Source organism: Passer montanus, unplaced genomic scaffold, assembly GCF_014805655.1.
Source record: "Passer montanus isolate IOZ18808 unplaced genomic scaffold, ASM1480565v1 scaffold26, whole genome shotgun sequence".
Classification (NCBI taxonomy): domain Eukaryota; kingdom Metazoa; phylum Chordata; class Aves; order Passeriformes; family Passeridae; genus Passer; species Passer montanus.
The window spans coordinates 4,548,627-4,568,943 of NW_024367261.1; the positions used below are offsets into that span (position 1 = coordinate 4,548,627).

The 20,317-nt window shown below is 43.7% G+C and overlaps 1 protein-coding gene across 7 annotated transcripts in view; it reads left to right on the plus strand.

Annotated features, from left to right (window-relative positions):
* Nucleotides 1–20,317, plus strand: part of ATXN1 (ataxin 1) — a 363,809-nt gene that overhangs the window by 131,134 nt on the left and 212,358 nt on the right. For 2 of the 7 annotated variants that reach the window (XM_039712096.1, XM_039712097.1), the window contains exon 1: nucleotides 10,566–10,881. The gene's annotated coding sequence lies outside the window, so the exon portion shown is untranslated. Of the gene's footprint in view, nucleotides 1–1,575; nucleotides 1,641–9,059; nucleotides 9,190–9,407; nucleotides 9,689–10,273; nucleotides 10,340–10,565; nucleotides 10,882–16,189; nucleotides 16,313–20,317 lie in introns of those variants that run through there. The other 5 variants (XM_039712091.1, XM_039712092.1, XM_039712095.1 and 2 more) reach the window with 5 other exon arrangements.

Genomic DNA, 20,317 nt, shown 5'->3' on the forward strand with positions numbered 1-20,317 from the left:
GAGGCCAGGCAATGACTCCTCTACAAGTTGAGCCTTTAAGGGACAGTTGTAGAGCCTGCAAGCTCCTCTTCTGCAATTTTCAGGATGATTGCTACAAGGGACTCGAAGAAACTCTTCAAGTTGGCAGTGATTCATGCTGAGCTGAAAGCTTCTGGGAATGTTCCTGGGAACCTCTGATACTCTGAAGAGTCTCTAACAAGAGACAACAGTGGTGCTGGGATGCTTGCCCAGATGATAAACTATGCAGGAATTTCTGTACAGCTGATAAACTCTGCTCAGGACCCCGTGAAGTATATACATTGTGTAACAATACCTGTAGGCTCTCAGAAATACCCTTGGGGGCAGCAGCCACTGGTATTCAGTAGTCACAAGGTCTGTCCCCTCTGCTCCCTCCTCTCAAAGTGGGTACCTGGTTTGACTCAGAGTTGTTTGAGGAATTGCTTGCACTTTCCCACCCACCCTGCTCCCCCCTGCTATGCGTTTTTAACCAGCAGGGGGAAACAGGAGGGGTCAAGAATTAGAGGACTTATGTATATATAATACATGATGAAGACTCTGCAAAGAATATATCCTATCATATAAACATGAAAGAAAAAAAAAGCTGAAGTTGTAATGCAGCAAGGGTGCATTAAATATGACTTCTGTTTGCAAGATTTTGGGGTGTATTAAGAAAAAGTTTGCTTTGAGCTGTGTCTGGAGATGGATCACTATGGAGAGGAGGGTGGTGGTGATGCCTTCATATGCAACTGTCACGCTCACTGCAAAAGGAGCAGCATTCAGGGAATAGCAGGAAGAGCAATTGTACAGAGGGCAGAGGTGATCTTGGCTGAGACTGTCTCTGGGCTAACTTTCTTTGCATTTACCAGCAGGCAAAGGGTGTTCATCTGTGCAGTTATTGCAGGGTAGCTGGTGTCCTGTAAATCCACACCCTTGAATGCCTCACTAAAACATGTTATGAGGCCATACCCTCAAGCACAAAGCTCACTTTAAATGGATGAATCAGAAGCATTAAGACAACGGGACAACTTGTACACCTTAAATTAAACACCAACTTTACACACCTAGCTGAAGATGGGCCAATTAAGGGAGAGAAATGACTTAATACCTATGTCCTAAGAAATGAGATATATCGTGGAAAGGGGAGAGACAGATTAAATGTCAGGAAAACCATCTGGCAGTCCCACTTTAGCATGTCATATTTTTCAGACCTATTATGCATATAATTGTGTGAAATAATTGGAGTTTTGTGGGAGATGTCCCATCAGTTCTGATTTTTTACACAGGAATGGACTGGTTGACAGAGGTAGTTTATGAAATGGGAAGGGTTTTAGTCAGCATGTGTTGCTAAACAAGTATGAAAAAAATGTAGATAGAACCATGGGTTTATTTTTGTTTACATTACTACTGTTTTCTCTTGTCCTTGATATGTGGAGTTGTTGCCTTTCCAAGTCCTTGGCTAAGCCTTGAGAAAAGAGAGCATTCTGTATTGCTGTTATAGTAATAATACTTGTACTTCTCCGTGTCACCGCTGTTTCATGGAATAAAAGGACAATTTTTACTATCACTTTTCTACAGGCAGAAGAACAGAGAGAGTGCAAATGTCTCAGGACTAAGACCAAGACAGAGGGACTCAAAACCAGGTAAGAATTGCAGCAGAAGCAATGAAGACTTTGACTGGTTTTGGTAACAAGCTTTCCAGATTGGAAGAGGGTTGAATATGATAAAGGGCTGCAAAGATCTGGCCATTCCCTGTCTCAGTGCAAGAGCTAGGAACACTGAATGAAGCAGGCAGGATGAAGGGATTCTTCTTGCATCAGGGACCTGATCTGTGCAATGTGACATAGCACATACCTGCAGTTTACAGATGGCAATGGAGCAGACTGAACAAATCTTGGGAGATAAATCCGCTGAGGGTCAGTAAATGGGCAGAAACCTCATTCTGCTCAGGAAGTTCCTTAAGCTGAAAATAGTGGGAAGCTGGATAGTAGGTGGATAGAGTAGTATATAATGCCCATGTCTCCCTAAGCATCTGCTTATGATCACTGTTGTCCTATGGCCACTGTGTGGCCATTCTTATGTCCTCTTGCACAGAGAAGATGAGAAGATTCCCAAGATAAGAGGAAATGGCCTCAAATTGCACCAGGGGAGGTTAGAATTGGATATTAGGAAAGATTTTTTTTTTACAGAAAGGGTTGAAAACAGACTGCCAAGGGAAGTGGTGCAGTCACTATTCCTGGAAAGTGTTCAAAAAATGTATGGCTATGGTGGCATTGAGGACAAGGTTTAATGGTGAACATGGTGGTGGTGCTGGGCTGACGATTTGGACTTTATGATCTTAAAAGTCTTTTCCAACATGATTAATGATTCTATGATTCCATTTAATGATTCTCTGATTCTATGAGAGTATAAACTGTGAAAACTCTTTAGTAGGAAACATTCCAGAACTAGGGTCTCTTGAGTAGGAAAGCTGGTCGTGAGATGGTCCTGCCCCCAACGTGACCACTCCATTCTCTTGGCTATACTTGACCCCATGACAAAACAGTCCATGCATGAGCAAATCTATCCATGAGATAGAACCTACACTTCACAAGAGTTTGAATTTTATGATCTTTGAAGAGGCCCTGAGGCAAAACCCCACCCACTTCAGAAGACTAAAGATGAGCTTTCAGCAGGCAGGTGTTTCTGGTCTACCTGGTTGCCCAGGTAAGTTCCTTTTGATAAAACTTCTTTCACAATGTTGTGCTTTGCTTGTAATTGCTATGTCTCAAGGCTTCTAGAGCTTTGAATATAGGTATCTTTCATTACCTTAAATATAAATAAATTGATAATATCATATAAGGATGATATAAGAACAGACCAAGGACAGATGAAGCAGAGTAAAACAGGCATAAATGAGAAGTCTTCTGGTAGGGGGAAAGAGAGAGACATGATATGATATCTCGGTCAGTATGAGAACCCTTTTTGTCATTAGTAGAAAGGCCTCTGCTGAAGGCTAAAGAGAAAACGTGTATCTGGCAGATCTCTGAGGGAAAGATGCTACCTTTGTGCAGTAAGAAGTCAAAGTGATGCCAGCCTAGTTTTCAAAGGGTCTGCACAAGCTGAAATAACTCTGATTTAACATCATATCCTACCTCAGGCCTCCTGTCACTTTTCCCAGGACACTTTTTTTTTTAAACTCTGGAGTTTTAAGGTTCTGTGGGCATGTACCTGTCACCTTGCAGAAGAAACATGAAAAATACCCTGTCAGCTTGTAATTGGATAAGTTGAAGGTAAATGTTTACCATGCTCACTTAGGTTGTTGGTCAAAGCCTTGCAAAGCTGAAGAATTCCTACTCTCCAGGCAGTATACTGTCATGTGTGCTCTCCATCTCTGCCTGGTTATTTTCCAGTTATGAATCAAATATAAGGGGATATAGCAATTATTTCATGCCAAAATTATCCCATTTCAATTTTTGTTTGATGTTTAGGAACTGTTCAAAGTCTTCACTCCTGTACATCAGGTGACTGCAGTTTTTTTGCTATATGATACCTTTTGAAAACAAAGAAATACAGCTCTTTCCTATGTAAATGATACCTGTATTAGAGAACCATTAGTGTCTTTCTGGTTAATACTGCCTTAGTTACTAGTTTTCTTTTTGAAGAAGATATAGATACAAAATAACTTTGGTAGTGAACATTACGGAGCTTGCACTTCTCATTTGAAACCAAGGCATGAGCCCAAACTTACCTATGTTGGATGAGTTTGGTAAACCAGACTTCTGAATTTGCAGAACAGCTTTGGGGGCAAGGCCCATGTGGATCATATTTTGTGAAGAGGTAGAGACAGTGAGAGTAGAAAATAGCTGTCATTATACGTTGTGCATTTTCTCAACAAAACATAAAGTTTTTTAGCATGTGAACAAAAAGAGCAGACTTGGCAGCAGGATTGAGCACAGTGGCTCTGGAAGTCTGGTAGGTCGATTATCCATGAGGTAGGAAGGATTTGTTCAATAGACCAGAACAGCTCAGTTGGGGCCATTAAAGGATTTAGGAGTCAAAAATCCATGTTTTCAATTTCTATGTCTGTTCAAACAGGTAACCAGTCCATTCTAGCCCATTCCTCTCCTCTCATAAAAACTCATGGCACTTATCAAAACCTGTACAGCATTGATCAGAGAGACTAACGGGTTTTGGAAACCACAGTGCCTTATATGTGGATAAGACATTTTAAGAAAGGTCAAGAGATATTTCCCAACTCTAGATGTTTACAGAGTAGATGCTAATCTAATCTGTCTAGACCATAACACCCTTCAGAGACAGAAAAAATCCTGGTAAGTGAACTCCCAGATAAGTCTCTGTACCAGGTATGATTTAAAGGAATGGGACAGCATGTGTCTCTTACAAGGGCATGTGGTCCCTGGCTGCTCCCTGCTAGCACCTGAGAGCCCTCTCCCAGTTAGTGGCTGGCAAATTCTCCTGAATGTTGGTTGAATGTTAATCCTTGTTAACAGCACTGCCTTGACATCCCTGGAAACAAAGCATTTCTGCAGAGTTGAGTTTCCCCTCTGTGTTCTGCTGGTGTACTTTGACCCCAGGATGAAATTATCACTTCCAGGAATAAGACAGAGTTTAGTTTCCATTTGTGCTTGGCCCTTCTGCTCACACCAGCCATCTAGGTAGCCACAGTGTCAGGGGAGATACATGGAGGCCAGGACACAGATTGAGACCTCTGATTGCTGAAGAGCACTGGCCATAAAGCACCTAATGGGTCATAGTAGTTATTACTTGATAGGTGCCCAGATCAGTTAAGCACCCCTAGAGAAGAGCTGAGCACTTTTATTTTCCACTGGTTGCCACAGCTTATGGGGCTAACTGTGGCTGTGGTCCATCCTGATGTGGTCACTGGTAGGTTAACAGATCTTCCCTTCAGAGCAGTGACCTGTAACTGACTGACTTCGTATTCAAAAGACTAAATTGGACTCGATTTTGAGACTTTAGAATAGTCCTCAGTTTTCTTAATTCCCCGATGAATTGCTTTGCCCAGTTTTAAAAAAGCAACAACAAAAAGACAGCATCTCATTTCAGATCTCCATCTAAGGACCTATTGTTACTTTAAAGCCATTGAAGCTATTGTTATTTGAAGAGAACTTGATTGCTTCTTTTTAAAAATCAAGACAATGGTAAGGTAAACATTTTTCAATCTAAATATCCCATTACCTAAACTGTAAAGCATGACAAATAATGATTTCTTCATCACCTTACAACCCTTACCTAGCTATGCTACAGTGTAATAAAACAAAAAAAATATTAATGGCAGCCTTTCCTTTGAATTCACTTGCAGAGACCATTTTAGATGATAAGATTTTTCTCTTTGAGTCACAGTGTAGTACTATATACTTGCTTAGTTTTCATGAATGCTTTACTCTCCTTTCACTAAATGTTAATTTGCATGAGATACTTGTGGCTTTAAAGAGACAGCATTGGCTCTCTGTGTCTACCAATCTAATTTCCTTGCATCTGAAGATAATCACAGAGTTCTGGAGAACATCATCAACAGGGGATGTTTTGACAGGGGATACACTCATTTCTAAGTGAATACACAAAAATTAAAGACATTAGTCATATTTTGTTATGTTCACACAAGTGACATTTAAAGATATAGTCCAAAAACATTATTGTTCAGATTGTGTAAATTTTTAACTTTCCTGAGGAAAGTATACCTTAGTTAGCAAGGTGTAATCCAAATTATAGTTTCTCATTTATTAAAGCTGTAAAAATACCTTAGATCAGCTGCATATGTCTGAAATAATAACAAAAATAACAACATTAACCAAAATTATCTGAATGTGAGAGAGCTCTAAATAGATAGGAGGTGAATTGGACAGTCAGCAGATTTGGAGTTGGATTAAAAACATCTTACTTAAGCCAAAAACATGGCAACCAATATTTTCTGTTACAAAAATATTTGAGATGAATTTAGTTTTATGAAAGCTGTCAGAAGCTGAAATTAATAGCAGAAGTTCTCTGTTTGTTTACAGTCCAATGCTATCTATACCTGAACAGTAAAGTGAGGCACCTTATAAGCAGTGACAGCAAACCTTTGATTGTATTCAAAAATCTTTTTTTCTGGTGGATAAGAATGACCTGTATGTTCATGTTCTCTCGGAGTAACCTCTGCCTTGATAATGCTCGTCATTTGAGCAAATGGTATGACAGGTCTGTGAGGTGGATTACTACTGTCCACTAGAGGCTGTAATGAGACCAACAATGCCATTTTATGACAGATTGAAGATTTGAACTGTAACGATCAATAATTGTGAGATTACTTTTCACACTCAATACACTGTCAATCACTGCATTTCCCTGAATGCTAGTGTTAAAAAAAAATCCAACTTATTATGCCTCTTATTCTCTCATTTTTATAAGTACTATTAATTGTATCAAGCATGCTGCGTAGATGGCACAACTAGTGAATTGAAAAACAGTTTCTTCTAGACAGTGTGCATCTTGCATGCCAAATTGTTTAGTATCTTTTGGTCAGATTATATTCTCCTGGGAGTCCTATCAGTTTCAGCACATCACCAGCAGTAAATGAAAACGCTTGGGTCTGTGTGGTTTCTTGTGTCCCACTCACTTGCCTTCATCAGCACCTCGATGTTTTGTGGAATCCTTTATGCAGGGAATATATTGGGGCCCAGTATAGGCCCTGGGCAGGGAAGCTGCTGAGGCACAAGGACATCTTGTGACATGGTTGCATATCCTGTATGTTAGCCATGTTTGTAGAGGCATAGTGGCCTCATTCCTCGTCTGTTAGGGCAATCAACATGTATCAAGTCAGAGCGGAGCTGAGAGTGCCTTATGAACCTGCCGTGGCTGGTGGCAGTTGTGGCACTTCCCAGAGCAGTGGGTTAAGTGCCTGCTTGCTAAGGAAAGCACTATTGCTTTAATTTACAATGCACTTACATTGTGGGGCTCTCTTTTCTACTCTGAAGCAGAAACATAGACAAAGATGTAAAAGCCTAGAGTATACAGTGTGGCAAAAAATGAGGGTCCTGAGGCAAACACTACAGCCACAGAGTGGTGGAACACACAAGCCTCTTACATGAGCCTGCTGCAGAAGGGAAAGTTGCCCAAAGCTTGCTTCAGCATGAATGTGGCTTCTCTTTCTCTGCGTGTGCCACACCTCTTGGCAAGGTGAATGTTTGAGAAGGAAAGATTCCTTTCTCCTGAGGTAACACTCTGTACTACTGGAATAAAAAAGGTGGCAGACAGAATGCCTTGTACTCTGAATTGAACCTTGATGATGGGTTTTCAGTTTCTCCAGGGCTTTCACTTGATTTTTAGTAATCTCCAGTCTTTGTCTCTTTCCCTTGGTTCCTTTTATTAAATCAATGAACCTTACATTAGCTGGGTGAATACAATTTTGCTGTCTGCTTTGCTGCTTTAGATTCACTCTCTTGTGGTACTGAGTGGCATATTTGTCAAGATATCTTGGCCTGTTGCTGCTTCTGTCTCCAGATCACTGCAAGAACAGAAAATCATGTTGATTTTCATAGTGAACCCGAACTAAAGATACAGGAGATGCTGTGGTAAAAGATCCTTATGTTTCCTAAAGCTAGTCTGTGTTACAGTATCAACTCTTAAATCCAGAATGCTGCGGCTTACAATGTTATTAGTACGTTCTTTAGCAATTACAGTAAGCCAGTACAGTCCTTTATAGAAGGGACTCCTTTGCTGATCTGCATAATGGCAAGCTGAGTCCTAGGGTACTTTGCATCTAGACTCTTAATGCTAGATTTAATTTGCAGCTAAAACCTAATGCTAATATAAAACGGACACATAGGAGGCATACCTGCTAGAAACTTGGTACCTTGGAGCTTACTGTCATGGCAAATTGGTACAAGCTGCAATAAACAGCTTGATTTGGGTGGCCATGTTATATAGAGTGCGCACCTCAGGCCTTTCTGAGGCCTGGGACCTCACAGCGTCCAGCTCCTTGGAGCTGGCATGTAACAGCCTTTGGTATTTATGCAACATTTTCTTGCAACGTCCTTGGTGTGGGGAGGGGCCTCTGTGATGTACTTCTCTTCCCGGTGCCAAAGCAGAGAGTGAATGACTTCTTATGGGCCACTGTTGGGTTGCATGCAAGCATACCATCCCACCATCCTTTCCCTGCATTTGTCCTATTCATTGCTTTAATAATTCATTTTATTTAAGTTGGACCTAACTTAGTAGGTTGATTTTTGGGGGTGTGGGGGGGTTATTTAATTTTTTTTTTTAATGTGAAGACCAGACTGAGACAGTCCAGAAGGAAGATATTTTCTCTGGTCTCTGTTTTGCACTGTGCCTGTTCCTAGCCCATCACTGTAGTTTGCAGACAGACACCTGTGTTGAGGGAAGTAAGACAGTAACACGCTGACACTGGAGTGCCAGGGGAGTGCGAGTTGCCATAGTTGGGGTGGGGGGCGGGGGAAGAGTTCAGGAGTGGCTCCCAGTGGTCTGCAGACAGCTGGGAGAGATGCAAAAGGATCCTTGATGAAACCAGTGCTGAGGAATCCAGAGGGAGTTAGTACCCAAACATGCGTGGTTCAGCCCTGCCTGTCTTGTAGTTCAGTGACGGTATGAGTCAGAGTCTCTTTGGTCTGAATGAAGTGGAAGGTACTTTCTACAAAGCAACTCAAGCATATGCCAAGGATCCGGATAAATAAAACTAATTCAGAAAAAGGGAGTGGGATGCAGGCTCTTGCTCTAAATCACTTCACAGTTCGCCACAGCAAAATGCAATATGGCATCTTAAATAAAATCACCCTCTTCTGACTCTCGCAGAGGCTGCTTCAGAGCATTCCCTGGTTTCCAGCACAGTTTTATTTCCTCCCTTAGAGAGACAGACCAGCCTTGACTGAGCAACCGATTTTCATGCATCCTTTAAACCAGCATACCCTGCCTTTTCTGAAGGACAGCACACGTCGCTAGCTGTTTCTTCCCCCTTAAACAATATAGGTTCGGGGTTGGGTTGGTTTTTTTTTTTTTTTTTTTTTCCCTTTTTCCCCGCCCCATCTCATTTCTTTCCGCCTGCAAAGTGATTTGAGAGCCCCGCGACGCAGCCTGCTACAGGAGCGGGGACTTCTCTGGAACACTGGCGTGCGCAGGGATTAATCCCACCGTAGAGAGCCAGCCTGGCCTTTGAAGTGTTACAAGGGGAAGGAGGAGGTAAGTGTCGAGGCGAGCCCCCAGCCCCCCTGCCCGCCCCCGAGCAGCGTGCGGCGGCCCGCAAAGGGTTAAAGGCCGCCTTGGCCCGGCGGTGCCGTGCGTATGCAATAATCTGTGTGGCTCTCTTGGCCGACTGCCAGAGTGTTGCCTTGCCTCCTCCTCCTCCCTTCTCCCCCCCTTCCCTCCCCCCCGCCCCCCCCGCCTTTTGCATGAAGTAGGATCCTTGAGCTGTTGCAGAGGCAGCCAACTGCTCCATATTTGGCTTCTATTACCCATTTACATGCTGGAGAGCGGAGAGGGAGCGAGCGCTGTACCGCAGACATCATTTCTACTACAGTGGTGGAGACATCCCGGACCTGTGTCACTGCAGGGGGAAGGAAAAAAGCCAAACAAACAAAAAGCAGACCCAAGCCCCGTGATCAGCTAGGAAGACATTTGTGTGCGAGTCTCTCTCTGACCCCCCCACCCCCGCCAACCCCACCTCCACTGACACTTTACAGTAAGTGGCTTTTTTTTCCTCCTCTGCTTTCTGCCTCCCCCCCCACCCGCCCGCGGCTTCTTCCCTTGTTTAGACTGCGAACCGCCGGCGATTTCCAGCTGGAAAAACACGGGGCTGAGGAGGCAGGGGAGTGCGCTGCCCACCCTGCCGCGGGGCTGCAGCCTGCCTCGCTGCGGCCGCCCCCGGCCCGCCACGGCCCGGCCCGGCCCGGCCCGGCACGCAGGCGCTGCCGCCGCGGGCTCGGCCCTGAGGGGAGAGGGAGGCAGGGAGGGAGAGGGGGGCGGCCGCGAAATGGCCGAGGACGCCGCGCAGGGAACAGAGTGGGGATGCGGGACACGGGAGGAAGCGGGGGGCCGGGGCGGCCCCGCGGCCAGAGCCGCTCGTACAGCCCTGCCCCCCCCGCCCCGCTCCTTCCTCCTTCTTCATCCCCCCTCTCCCTGGTGGGGGGACAGGGGAGGAAGGGGGGGGCCGGGGCGGCCCCGCGGCCAGAGCCGCTCGTACAGCCCTGCCCCCCCCGCCCCGCTCCTTCCTCCTTCTTCATCCCCCCTCTCCCTCCCTCCCGCTTCCCCCCGGCCCGGGCGGGGTGTGGGTGGCCGCGGGGACGGTGGACATTTTGCGAGTCGCGGCTGCCCCCGGTGCGGCGGCCTCGGGGTGTGTGAGACTGCGCGTGTGCTCGTATGTGCGGGGGGGCGGTGTGCGGTGCCGGTGTGTGCGGTGTGTGCGGGGTGTGTGAGTGTGTGTGTGTGCGAGCGTGCGGGCTCCGCTGTGTGTGTGTGTGTGTGTGTCTGCGTGCGTGTGTGCGGTGCCGGTGCGAGTGTGCGGGGGGGTGCGGTGCCGGCTGTGTGTGTGTGGGTTGCCGTGCCGTGCCGTGTGTGTGTGTGCGGGCGGGGGTGCGGTGCCGGTGCGGTGCCGTGTGTGTGTGTGTGCGTGCGCGGCCGGCGCGGCGCGGGGGGGCCGTGCGGGGCTCGTACGCCGGGCGGACCCGGCGGGGCGCAGCGCGGGGCCGGTCGCCGGCAGGGCCGGTCGCCGCCACCGCACGGCGTATGTAGTACGGGGCTGGGCGGCTGCCGGAGGGTGAATGAAGCGAGGAGGAGGCGGCGGCGGCGGGGGAGGCGGCGCTGGCGCTGGGATGTGCCCGGCAGCAGCCCCGCTTCGCTTCACTCAGGGCCCAGGCCGGCTGCAGACGCCACCCGGTACTGCCGGGAGGGACGGGGCGGGAGGGATGGGGGAAGGGGGGCGGCGGGGCGCCTCCGCCCGCTGCCCGCCCGCGGCTGTGGGGTCTGGCCGGCGGCTTCCCGAGGGGAAGCGGGGCAGGGGTTCCCCGCCGCCGCCCCGGGGCTCCGCTCGCCTCCCGTGGCGGCCGCTGCCCTCCTGCCGCTCACCGATCCCCCGCTGCCTCTGGGTTTGCTTGGGTCGGGTGGGGGTGGTTGGGTTGCGGGGGTTTGGGGTTGGTTGTTGGTGGTTTGGTTTTTGGTTATTTGTTAGGTTGTTTTTTGGTTTGTATTTTTTTTTTCTTTTTAACCCTAAGGCATCGTAATTTACCGGCAGAAAAACAAATAAATGACCCCGTGTACGGTGTGGGTGCAGAATCCGTCAGTGTGATTCCTGAGAATATATTACAGTCTAAATTAAAGCGTGCTGGAAAAGCGTTAGCTCCTACTGTAATAGTAATAGCGATAATAATAAAATGACAGAATTGGGAGCGATTTACATGTTATTGAAGAGGAGGAATTACTGAAGAGTAATAATAGAAAAGAAAACAAGTCGGAAGCTCGTTATATAATGCACTGTGTAGACAACGAGAACGACAGGCTATTTTTATTTTGTTTACCGTATGCTGTGTAATAGGGACTCCTCCGAGCAGCATCTCCCCCCTATGAGCCCGAACTCCACATAGAATTGGGGAAAAATTTTAGGCATTTCTTTTACAACCAGACGATGAAATCTAGGTTTGTAAAACCTTCCTCTTTACAAATGATTTCTGTGTACAGAATGGGAAGGGTGTGCAGGTAAATGACCTTTGCCGAATACCTTTTCCCTTTCATATGGTAAAGAAATTCATATTTTGTAAAGCAGCTTACACTTTAACCTTTAACGCTCATGGTTATGTATTTTATGCAGTAATGGTTACTTCACGCGTCAGATACGGTCGGGCATAGTGAGTTACTCTGCTGACACACTGATAAGTCAAGGACTTTTAATTTCAGTTTCGAATGAAACAGTCCCCTAAAGGAAAATCCCGGCTTCATGTTAATCTATTTCTGTTCGAGTGATAGAGACGGTGCAGTTTTATCATATGGAACAAGGGTTATGAATGGGGGAGACGGAAATTGAGAATGGCCAGGGAAAATATTGCGCCGTAGTTATTTTTGTGATGCTGCAGGATAATAGTAGTAATTGTACGTTACTGCACCTAATTTGTTCGTAAAACTGGCCCGGTATTTTACGGGTAGCAGCTGTTTTGAAAGGGTGTCTGTAATCTCACTTTTTACATAAGGCAGAGGTCGATAGGTTTCCCTCCGTGCTCGGCTGTCTGTCTGTCTTTCTCATCATGTAGCGACATGTCAGCGGTGCAGGCTTTCAGCGCGCTTACTCCAGCCCTGATCAGTCATGTAATTAGATCAGGCTGCCATGGTAACAGACGGGATTCACCGTATTCACCGGCCAGCCAGGTGCGTGTGTGGCTGGCGGGCGACCCAGCGGGCTACCGCCAGCCCTGCGTGTGCCGCCGTGGTGGCGTGCGGCCGGCGCGGCCACCGCCTCGGGCTTTCCGAAAATTGAAAGATGCCGGCGGTGGGTTCCTAATGGCCAAACTTCTCGGGAAGGGTGTTCTTGGCCCACTGGAGTGTCAGGCAGATGGGACCGTACGTGGCACGCTTAGCAGGTCAGCCAAATCGTCAGTTCCACTTGCGTGTTTTATTAGCAAATTAATGAAGGTGTGGTACTTTGTAAAAATGTTTTTGGCTTATACAAGCTTACATGAAAGTTTCTTCAGAGTTTTCCTTTTTTTTTTTTTTCCTTCTCTCCCCCCCCCCCCCCCCCCCCGGTCTGTCTGGTTTAACTGTTTAGTGGCTGTAGCAGTGTTTGCTAACAGTTCCCATTCCAGCTTTCTCATCATAGGCCACAGGCTTGTTATTCTCCACTCCCGTACTGTACTTTACACCCTGTGGCCGGTAAGATGAAAATTGCTGATACTTGATGTCGGTATTGTCACTCCGGGTTTGTTAAAGCCTCCTCATAGTTCTTAGCAAGATCTAGGCCTTTTTGTGTCTTAGGTGAAAGCTGACTGCAGTTTCTCATGATAAAAACAATTTTTGCCTCAGCAAACACTTTGTTTCTAGTATGGGTGTATATTTTGCATTTGTGCTCATCAAAATATTATAGCCATGGACCAGGAGTCTTTCTGACATAGTTTATAATAGCATCAAAGGATACGTAATATAATTAGCTTTGAACTGCATGTTGCTCTTAAAAACATGTTTCACCAAGCAGCGTATATTTGTCTTCATTCTCATTGTTTAAACATGACTCTTTTAAGCCATTCTTTCATAAATATAGGTATAATTTTTTAAAAGCACTAAATTTGGCACTGTGTTCTAATGTCATAAATCTGGAGTAACTCCAGGGGATGGGATTGTGAGCCACTTACATGGGTGTATATCTCAAATAACTCCATTTATTGGATTTAATCCAGGCATGTAGTAGAGTTACTGAGCTCAGAAAGTGATCTGCTGCATATCACTGTTATTTTCTCTATATTGCTTTTCATGGCAAAAAGGACTGTGGGCTTAAATAGGATTTTTGCCTGATTAAGGAGCTGCATTAAGTGTCTATAGAAGTGGGTAACACCCCTACTCCAGTCGCTAATCTTGGGTGCACTGACACTAATATTGAACTTGGCCCGGAGGATTTTGTGTCTCAGTGATGAGAAATCAGCACCCACAGCTCCTGAGTGTTTGTAGTACCAGGCTGGAACATAAAGCAATCCAGAAATATCTCAGTAAAATAGATATTTTAATCACTCTGATGGTAAAGAAGCACTGGAGCTGGAGGAGGCAATGAGAAATGCCTGTTGGTGGTTCAGCTGTTGTGGTGACAGGCAGCGGCGGTCTTGGGTTTGGTGTGATGAGTTTGCCGGTCTCAGCCTGCCTGCAGAGCGGGAGTGTTTCTTCTTGGAGGGTGAGGGGACAGGGTATTTGCAGGCAATTTCCTGCACTGAAGTGCAACTTCTCAGTGCCTTCACTAACTTGCCCTTCTGGCTAGGAGGGAATATCCTCTGCTCCATGTGGCCGCCTCCATTCTGAGGTGCTGTCTTGAAGTAGAAGAGCTTGTTAGGAGGACTGGCTGGAGAGAGTGGAATAGTCATGAGCAGGACAACTCCTGTAGTGTGAGCCTTTGTGTGCTGCACACTGCTTATACATATTTTATTGTAAGACAAATTACCTGTGTGACTAAGAGTGTTAGAAAGTAATTATTTTCAGAAAGACCATATAAACATAGTTAAAAAACTTTTCTGAAAAATAAACTGTGCAACTTTGCTTTTCTAGCCTGATTGAATCTATTTAGAAAGGTTGAAAAAACTAGTTTTGTTTTAAAAGACATTTGCAAGAGACATGGAATTCCACTTAACAAAATTTTTTTATGTAATAGATCCACTGGCCTAGTTTCCCATTAATTAAGAAAAAAGACACTGAATGCAGTTACCTGAAAAGCAACTAAGGATTTAAACATTAGAATTTTAAAGTAATTGTCTTAGTAACATGTCTAGTAAAACAAAATCAAGGCCTAATTTTTCCCCTTGCTGAGGTTTAGCAGCACATCTTAGCAGATGACAGGATTATCATTGTCATTGTTCATATGCACACTGCTTTGTTGTGATGTATTAATTGAGGGGCAAATGCAATAAAAAAAAGTGTGGCAGGCTGTAAAGGAAGTGCTTGTCAGGATTGCATAGATGGTCTGAAGCACTGGCTGGCTGCAAACCTACTCCAGCGTGTGAGGCAGCTGCCGCTGGTGATGCTTGAGAGAAGTCGGGCTGTGTGACAGGCTCAGCTGTAACCACGCAGGTTGTGAGTGATTTGGTTGTTCTGGAGAGCTGTGCAGGTACGGTGTGTACAGTTCAGAGAGTGCAGATGACAGATTTAGTTGTAGGTCTCTTCTGAGACTGCTGTAACCAATTCTGTGTTAACAGATAAAGATATAATTAGAACAAGAAAGAGAAGTACGGCAGGCTTGGCACAGGTAAATATTTCATTGCAAAGAACTGACTTGCTATATTCCAGTGACTTCCATAGCCTAAGCTTTGCAAAGTGAAAATCCTGTCCTCATCCTTTCATTTTACTTTTAAGCAAGACTCCAAATGTGATAGATAAATAAATAAGTAGGTATTCAGTTGCAGGCACTGTATTTTGAAGTCTTATTCAGTGGTTCACATTCTTTATATGAGAAAGTTGAAGATTCCTACATATTTTTGGCTGAGGTGATGCATGACTAACATTTTAAAATGTAAGAAACTTTGCAGATTCCTGATTTTTGCAAAAAGACAAAAACTAGATCCATGACCATAACTCCTTTTTGATCTCAGTGCATCTGTTGAGAATGTAATGCTTCATGGCTTTTTTTCCTCTCAAAGCTGTAGTCTGAAGTGGTTGTACAACACATGCAAATCTGTATGTGTGCATTGGTCCCAGTCTGCAAAGTTACTTTAGTAGATGTCCCAGTGTGGGTTTTGCTGAATGAGGATTGATTAAAGAACCTATCTAGAGTTAAGTATGCGTGTAAATCCTTCCCTAAATAGGAACAAGTAAGTATGCTCATAAACTGAAACAACAGAAATGATTCTCAGTGAGGGAGAAATGGTCCCACTAAATCCTTTTATTGTACCAAGAGTGATAAAAATATTTGGTGAGATTCCAAGTGAAAACCCCAAACGTATTTTAGTAGGTATTGTCAGCAGAAGTTCAGTGCTGGCTCTTCATGATTTTGCTGAGCAAAATCACAGAAAAAATTTAAAAACCACATTGTTAAAGTTTTTCTTTGTTTATATTATTTGGGAATTTACAGTAATAGGCATCAGCTGTAGCATGCCACCTTTAATGACAAAATAGTGTACAAGGTAAAGTTACATTCCAATAGGTGATTATTTTTCACCTAGTAGTAGTAATTGCAGCACTATGTTTTCAGGATGCTACTGCTTCTCAAATAAAATATATTCAGTTGGCAGTGAAGACAGTCATCTCCACTTGCTTATGATTCTTCACCTCATTAAGATCACATTTAGGAAAAGAGCACTCTGAATAAATGGGCTCTGCTCTCTACTGTATGAGCTCTGTCTGCAGAATTAAATCTATGGTTTATTTGTGCTTGAGTAATAGTAAAAGCAGCCTCTCTCAGTCTTCATTGGGATATCTTAGTGTGTTGTAAATGACTGTAAATGTTGACTCTTAACTGTGTTTTTGTTTCTCTTTATTTTGGTTTCCATCTCCTCAACTCCTGGATCAGCAGTCACATTGCAGGCCAAGGCAGATGGGCAAGCAATACAAGCTGTGAATTTATTCTTGACCCCGTAGGACAGTGACCACCATCATTTTTTTCTTCACCATACAGTTATGCACTGCCAGTAAGGTGAGAATGCAATGCTTTTATTTCCTTCAGCAAGTGTATACTGTCTGCTCTGGGCTTTAGGCAAAATGCACACCTTCCTGGTGTCTGTGCAATTACCTGCCTGTGATAGGTTTGTACTTCCCTTGCTTGGCAGTAGAGGTCCTTGAGAAACTCTGCTCAGGAAAATTCCTTTAACTCTTTAACTCTGGTGACTCAGTTCTATGACTTGCAGAACAGGTGGGTTCCAGATGGGTGGTTTTATGCTCACCTGAGGTCAGAGTGTATTCAGTTACTGGAAGATGTTAGTATGAATGGAAAAGTTGGCAGACTTTGATTCTTGTTATAAAATGCCATGTGTAAAATTGAATAAATCCTTCCTTCACTTTTAAGATAATTTTCAGGATTTCTGTTGCTTGTCACCTACTTGGCTTTTCCACTGTCTTGAGTTTTTTCTATGCATTAAACTTTGTCCAGCATTAGAATAGTTCCCAGGATAATTAGTTACTACAATGTATCTGTGTGTCTTTTGCTCTATTTTGAGGAATGCTTTCAGTTCTTCTGATTTTCCTCCCTGAAATGCTGTTGGCAGACAAGATGTAAAAGTGCACATGTATCAGTCTGCTGCTGTCCCTTTCCTCTCTCTCTCCTTCCCATATGGTTGTGGAAAATAACTTGAAAAGACCAAGTCCCAAGACTCAACAATCATACTGCCAATAAAAAGAACATAAATTTTTATTTTATTTCTTTAATCTGATTGTCATTAAGCCAGCCTGGTTTTTTGGACCTATTCTATGATTTTTAAGTGCTTGGGATTGGCAATGCTGCTAATGCTTTAAGAAAAAAAAAGATAAAGGGTCATAATAAAATTGCCTGTGTCTTTGAATAAAAGAAAATGAAATATAGTGATTGCTTGCAGAAAACCAATGGGTTTCTTTTTTAAATTTATAATCTGAAAGCTTAATTACAATAGCATTCTTATTTATGCAGGGCTGATCAGAAAGCCTCCATTGCAGAATAACTTCTTAAAGTATATGGCATGTCATAGAAAAGTGCGCAGTGTCATAGAAAAGTGCAATTTATTTTAAAATAAATTTAAAACATCATTTACATTTTATTGTGACTGTGGGCAAGGGTGCTGTGTTTTAGAGGGAAGTTGCCTGGGCAAGTGTTGGGGTGCAGGCAAGTAGTTACATGCAAGGACAGGCCTGTTAAAATTTCCAAATGAGCTTGAATGGTGGGGGTGAGTGGTAACCACTGTAACTTCAGAGCAATAAGAGTTTCTTGAGAGTAAAAAACCACACAAAGTGCCCATGTGCTGGCACAATTTGTCTTTCCACTTTGGAAGAAAACGGAATTGGTAGCACCCATTGACTTGGGACATCAAATAGAAGAAAGTTTTTTGTTATGATGTTATCAGTTACACAAAGCATTTAATTTTGTATTTTTTAAGATTAACTTGGGTTGTAGAGAAATGCATTTATTTAAAGAAGTGATTACTGCTGGAAAAACTTATATCTTTTGATTAGAAGAAGTGGTTGTTTATAGGGCATTAGTCAAGTCCTATGAATAATCAGATTGTGTTACCCACAATGTATTGCTAAGTCACCTTGGATATTTTAGCATCTGGTATTTTCTGCAATTACATGAGAGTCAGTATATTCAATGTTAAATAAACATTTTAGATTAAAAATGTAACCTAGTTAAGTCTGATGCAAAGGCATGATAGGAGTATAGTACTAAAATGCTGTTTTTCCTATACCAGCTCAGCTTGAAGTTTAGTATTGTGTTTGTGGACCTTAGGTTAGATTTGGTTTAACTCATTAATTCTAATTTTTTTTTCTATGGAACAATCAAAATCAGGCCCACTGTATAACTAAATAAGTGAAATAAAAGTTACTGGGATAGACATTGCCTGCTTACAAACTTCTCTCTGTTACTGGAGGAAAAAGGCAGGAGCTCACCGTAATAACATGTGAAAGAAACATGACCTGGCACTGTGCAGGGAGCAGCCACAGATAGAGCATTTCATACTCACACTCATCATCTTCCTGGCTTTTGCGTTTGTTTTGGGGTGAAGGTGGCAACTGCCCTGCTCCATTTTAGGCAGACCTGGGTTATGAGTCTGTCAGAGGGACAGAACATGGGACATTTTGAAGGCATCCAAAATGCATCTCAGAAGCCATACTTGAGGCCTAATGTCCCTGCCTGTTCATGGCTTCACTCGCGTGAGGAATTGTGTGGCTTCAGTGGGTAGCATCTTCATTGTGTGTCAGCTCCCCAGGTGTGCTTACCCTTCTAATTCGAGCAGCATTTCCTGCAGAGCCAGCTAAGCATCTTGCCTGGATAAGGACATGGGTATTAGTAAAAGTAAAACAAAAATAAATAAATAAATAAATACAGCTTTCCTTTCTTTTTTATTTTTAGTTAATTTTAGCCTGCTCTCCAAAACATAGAGTTATTGTTATTTGTTCAGAGCATGCACTGCCTCCTTCCACGTAGGCAAATGACTCAATACTTTCTTTTATACAGTTGTCTTGAGAGGATTTTACATGAGATACTGGACATTTTAACAATTAAAAAGTTCTTTTTAATCCTCTGTTGTCAAGTCACTTCATATTTATTGATCATAGTACTGGGATGAATTTACAGCTGCAGCCCATTTGTAAGAAATTTTTTTTTGGCTGAATTTTCAGTAAGTATGTCTGTATGTTACCTAATATAGCTTATTTTTTACATAAGACGTAATATCTGTTTTATGCAGACTGCTGGCTACCTCCCTCTGTAAACAGGCAACAGTCTGCCCTTTTAAAATACTTAATAGTGAACATAAAAAGAACTAATCTGTCTCTATATCACTGTGTGCAGTGGTGGCTTTTTGCTTTTCATATCAGGGTCCTTTTGTCATAGTTGGTTTTATTTCTTCCCTCATGCTGTTTATGAAGGTCTGCAATATCTGTAGGGCTAAAAGAAGATAGGGAATGGAGATTGCTAATGAGTTAACAGCACAAGTGAAATGCAGCTGTGAACTAGGTATAGCTGGATAGTAATTAGGAATAATTTTATTTTTTTTAATTGTTTATGTGTGAGCAACTGAAATTAAATGATGTGAAGATGTCTTAAAAATGAGGCTTTGTAGTCCCCTCACCTCAGCCATAACCTTTCAGCAGGGTTTTCCCCTTTTCTTCCTACTGCAGATACTGAAGGCCTGCTGTCTGACTGATACAAAGTTTCATAACATGGTCTGAAGTGTAAATGGTATGGGGTGTAGTGGTATGCCTACATAAAAACACAAGGCTGACATTCATATTGTGATATAAGGCACTCTCCGAGGTTTGATTCGCCTTCCAACTTGGTGTTTTTAAAAGGTGTATTTGCAAATGGAATGAGATTTGCTGTTCCATACTCTGCAACTTGTTAGCATTCTTTTAGAAGTGAGGGCTTTTGGATGTTATGGGAGTAGATGGAGAAGCTCCATGTGCTGGGGGCGAGAAGTGGTGAGGTGTCTGGATGTGATGTGCAGTTGTGTGCAAGCCTGAGCATCTGTGTGTGCCCTCCTGCTGCCCTCTCCCTTGGCTGTGTGTTTTGGGTGGGGATGTGCTGGTGGGGTTTGCCTTGCCTTGAAATCAGGGCTGTGCTTTTGAAAGAAAGTTAGCCCTCATTACTAGGGGTATAATTTTGGTGAGTTGTGTGCAAGCCTGAGCATCTGTCTGTGCCCTCCTTGGCTATGTGTGTTGGGCGGGGATGTGCTGGTGGGATTTGCCTTGCCTTGAAATCAGGGCTGTGCTTTTGAAAGAAAGTTAGCCCTCATTAATAGGGGTATAATTTTGGTCTGAAATTAGCCCAGGTGGCAGCATCTGGATTTAAACGTGTTGGCTGAGGGGTTTCTCATGTTGAGACACTGTGATAGTGGCAAACCCTAAATTTGATAATTGCCTCTTTATTTTCTCATCAGTTACTTATTTTGGAACTAGCTGTAAACCTGACTTCAGGATTTATTGAGTCACTCCTTGTTCTATAAAGAGTACA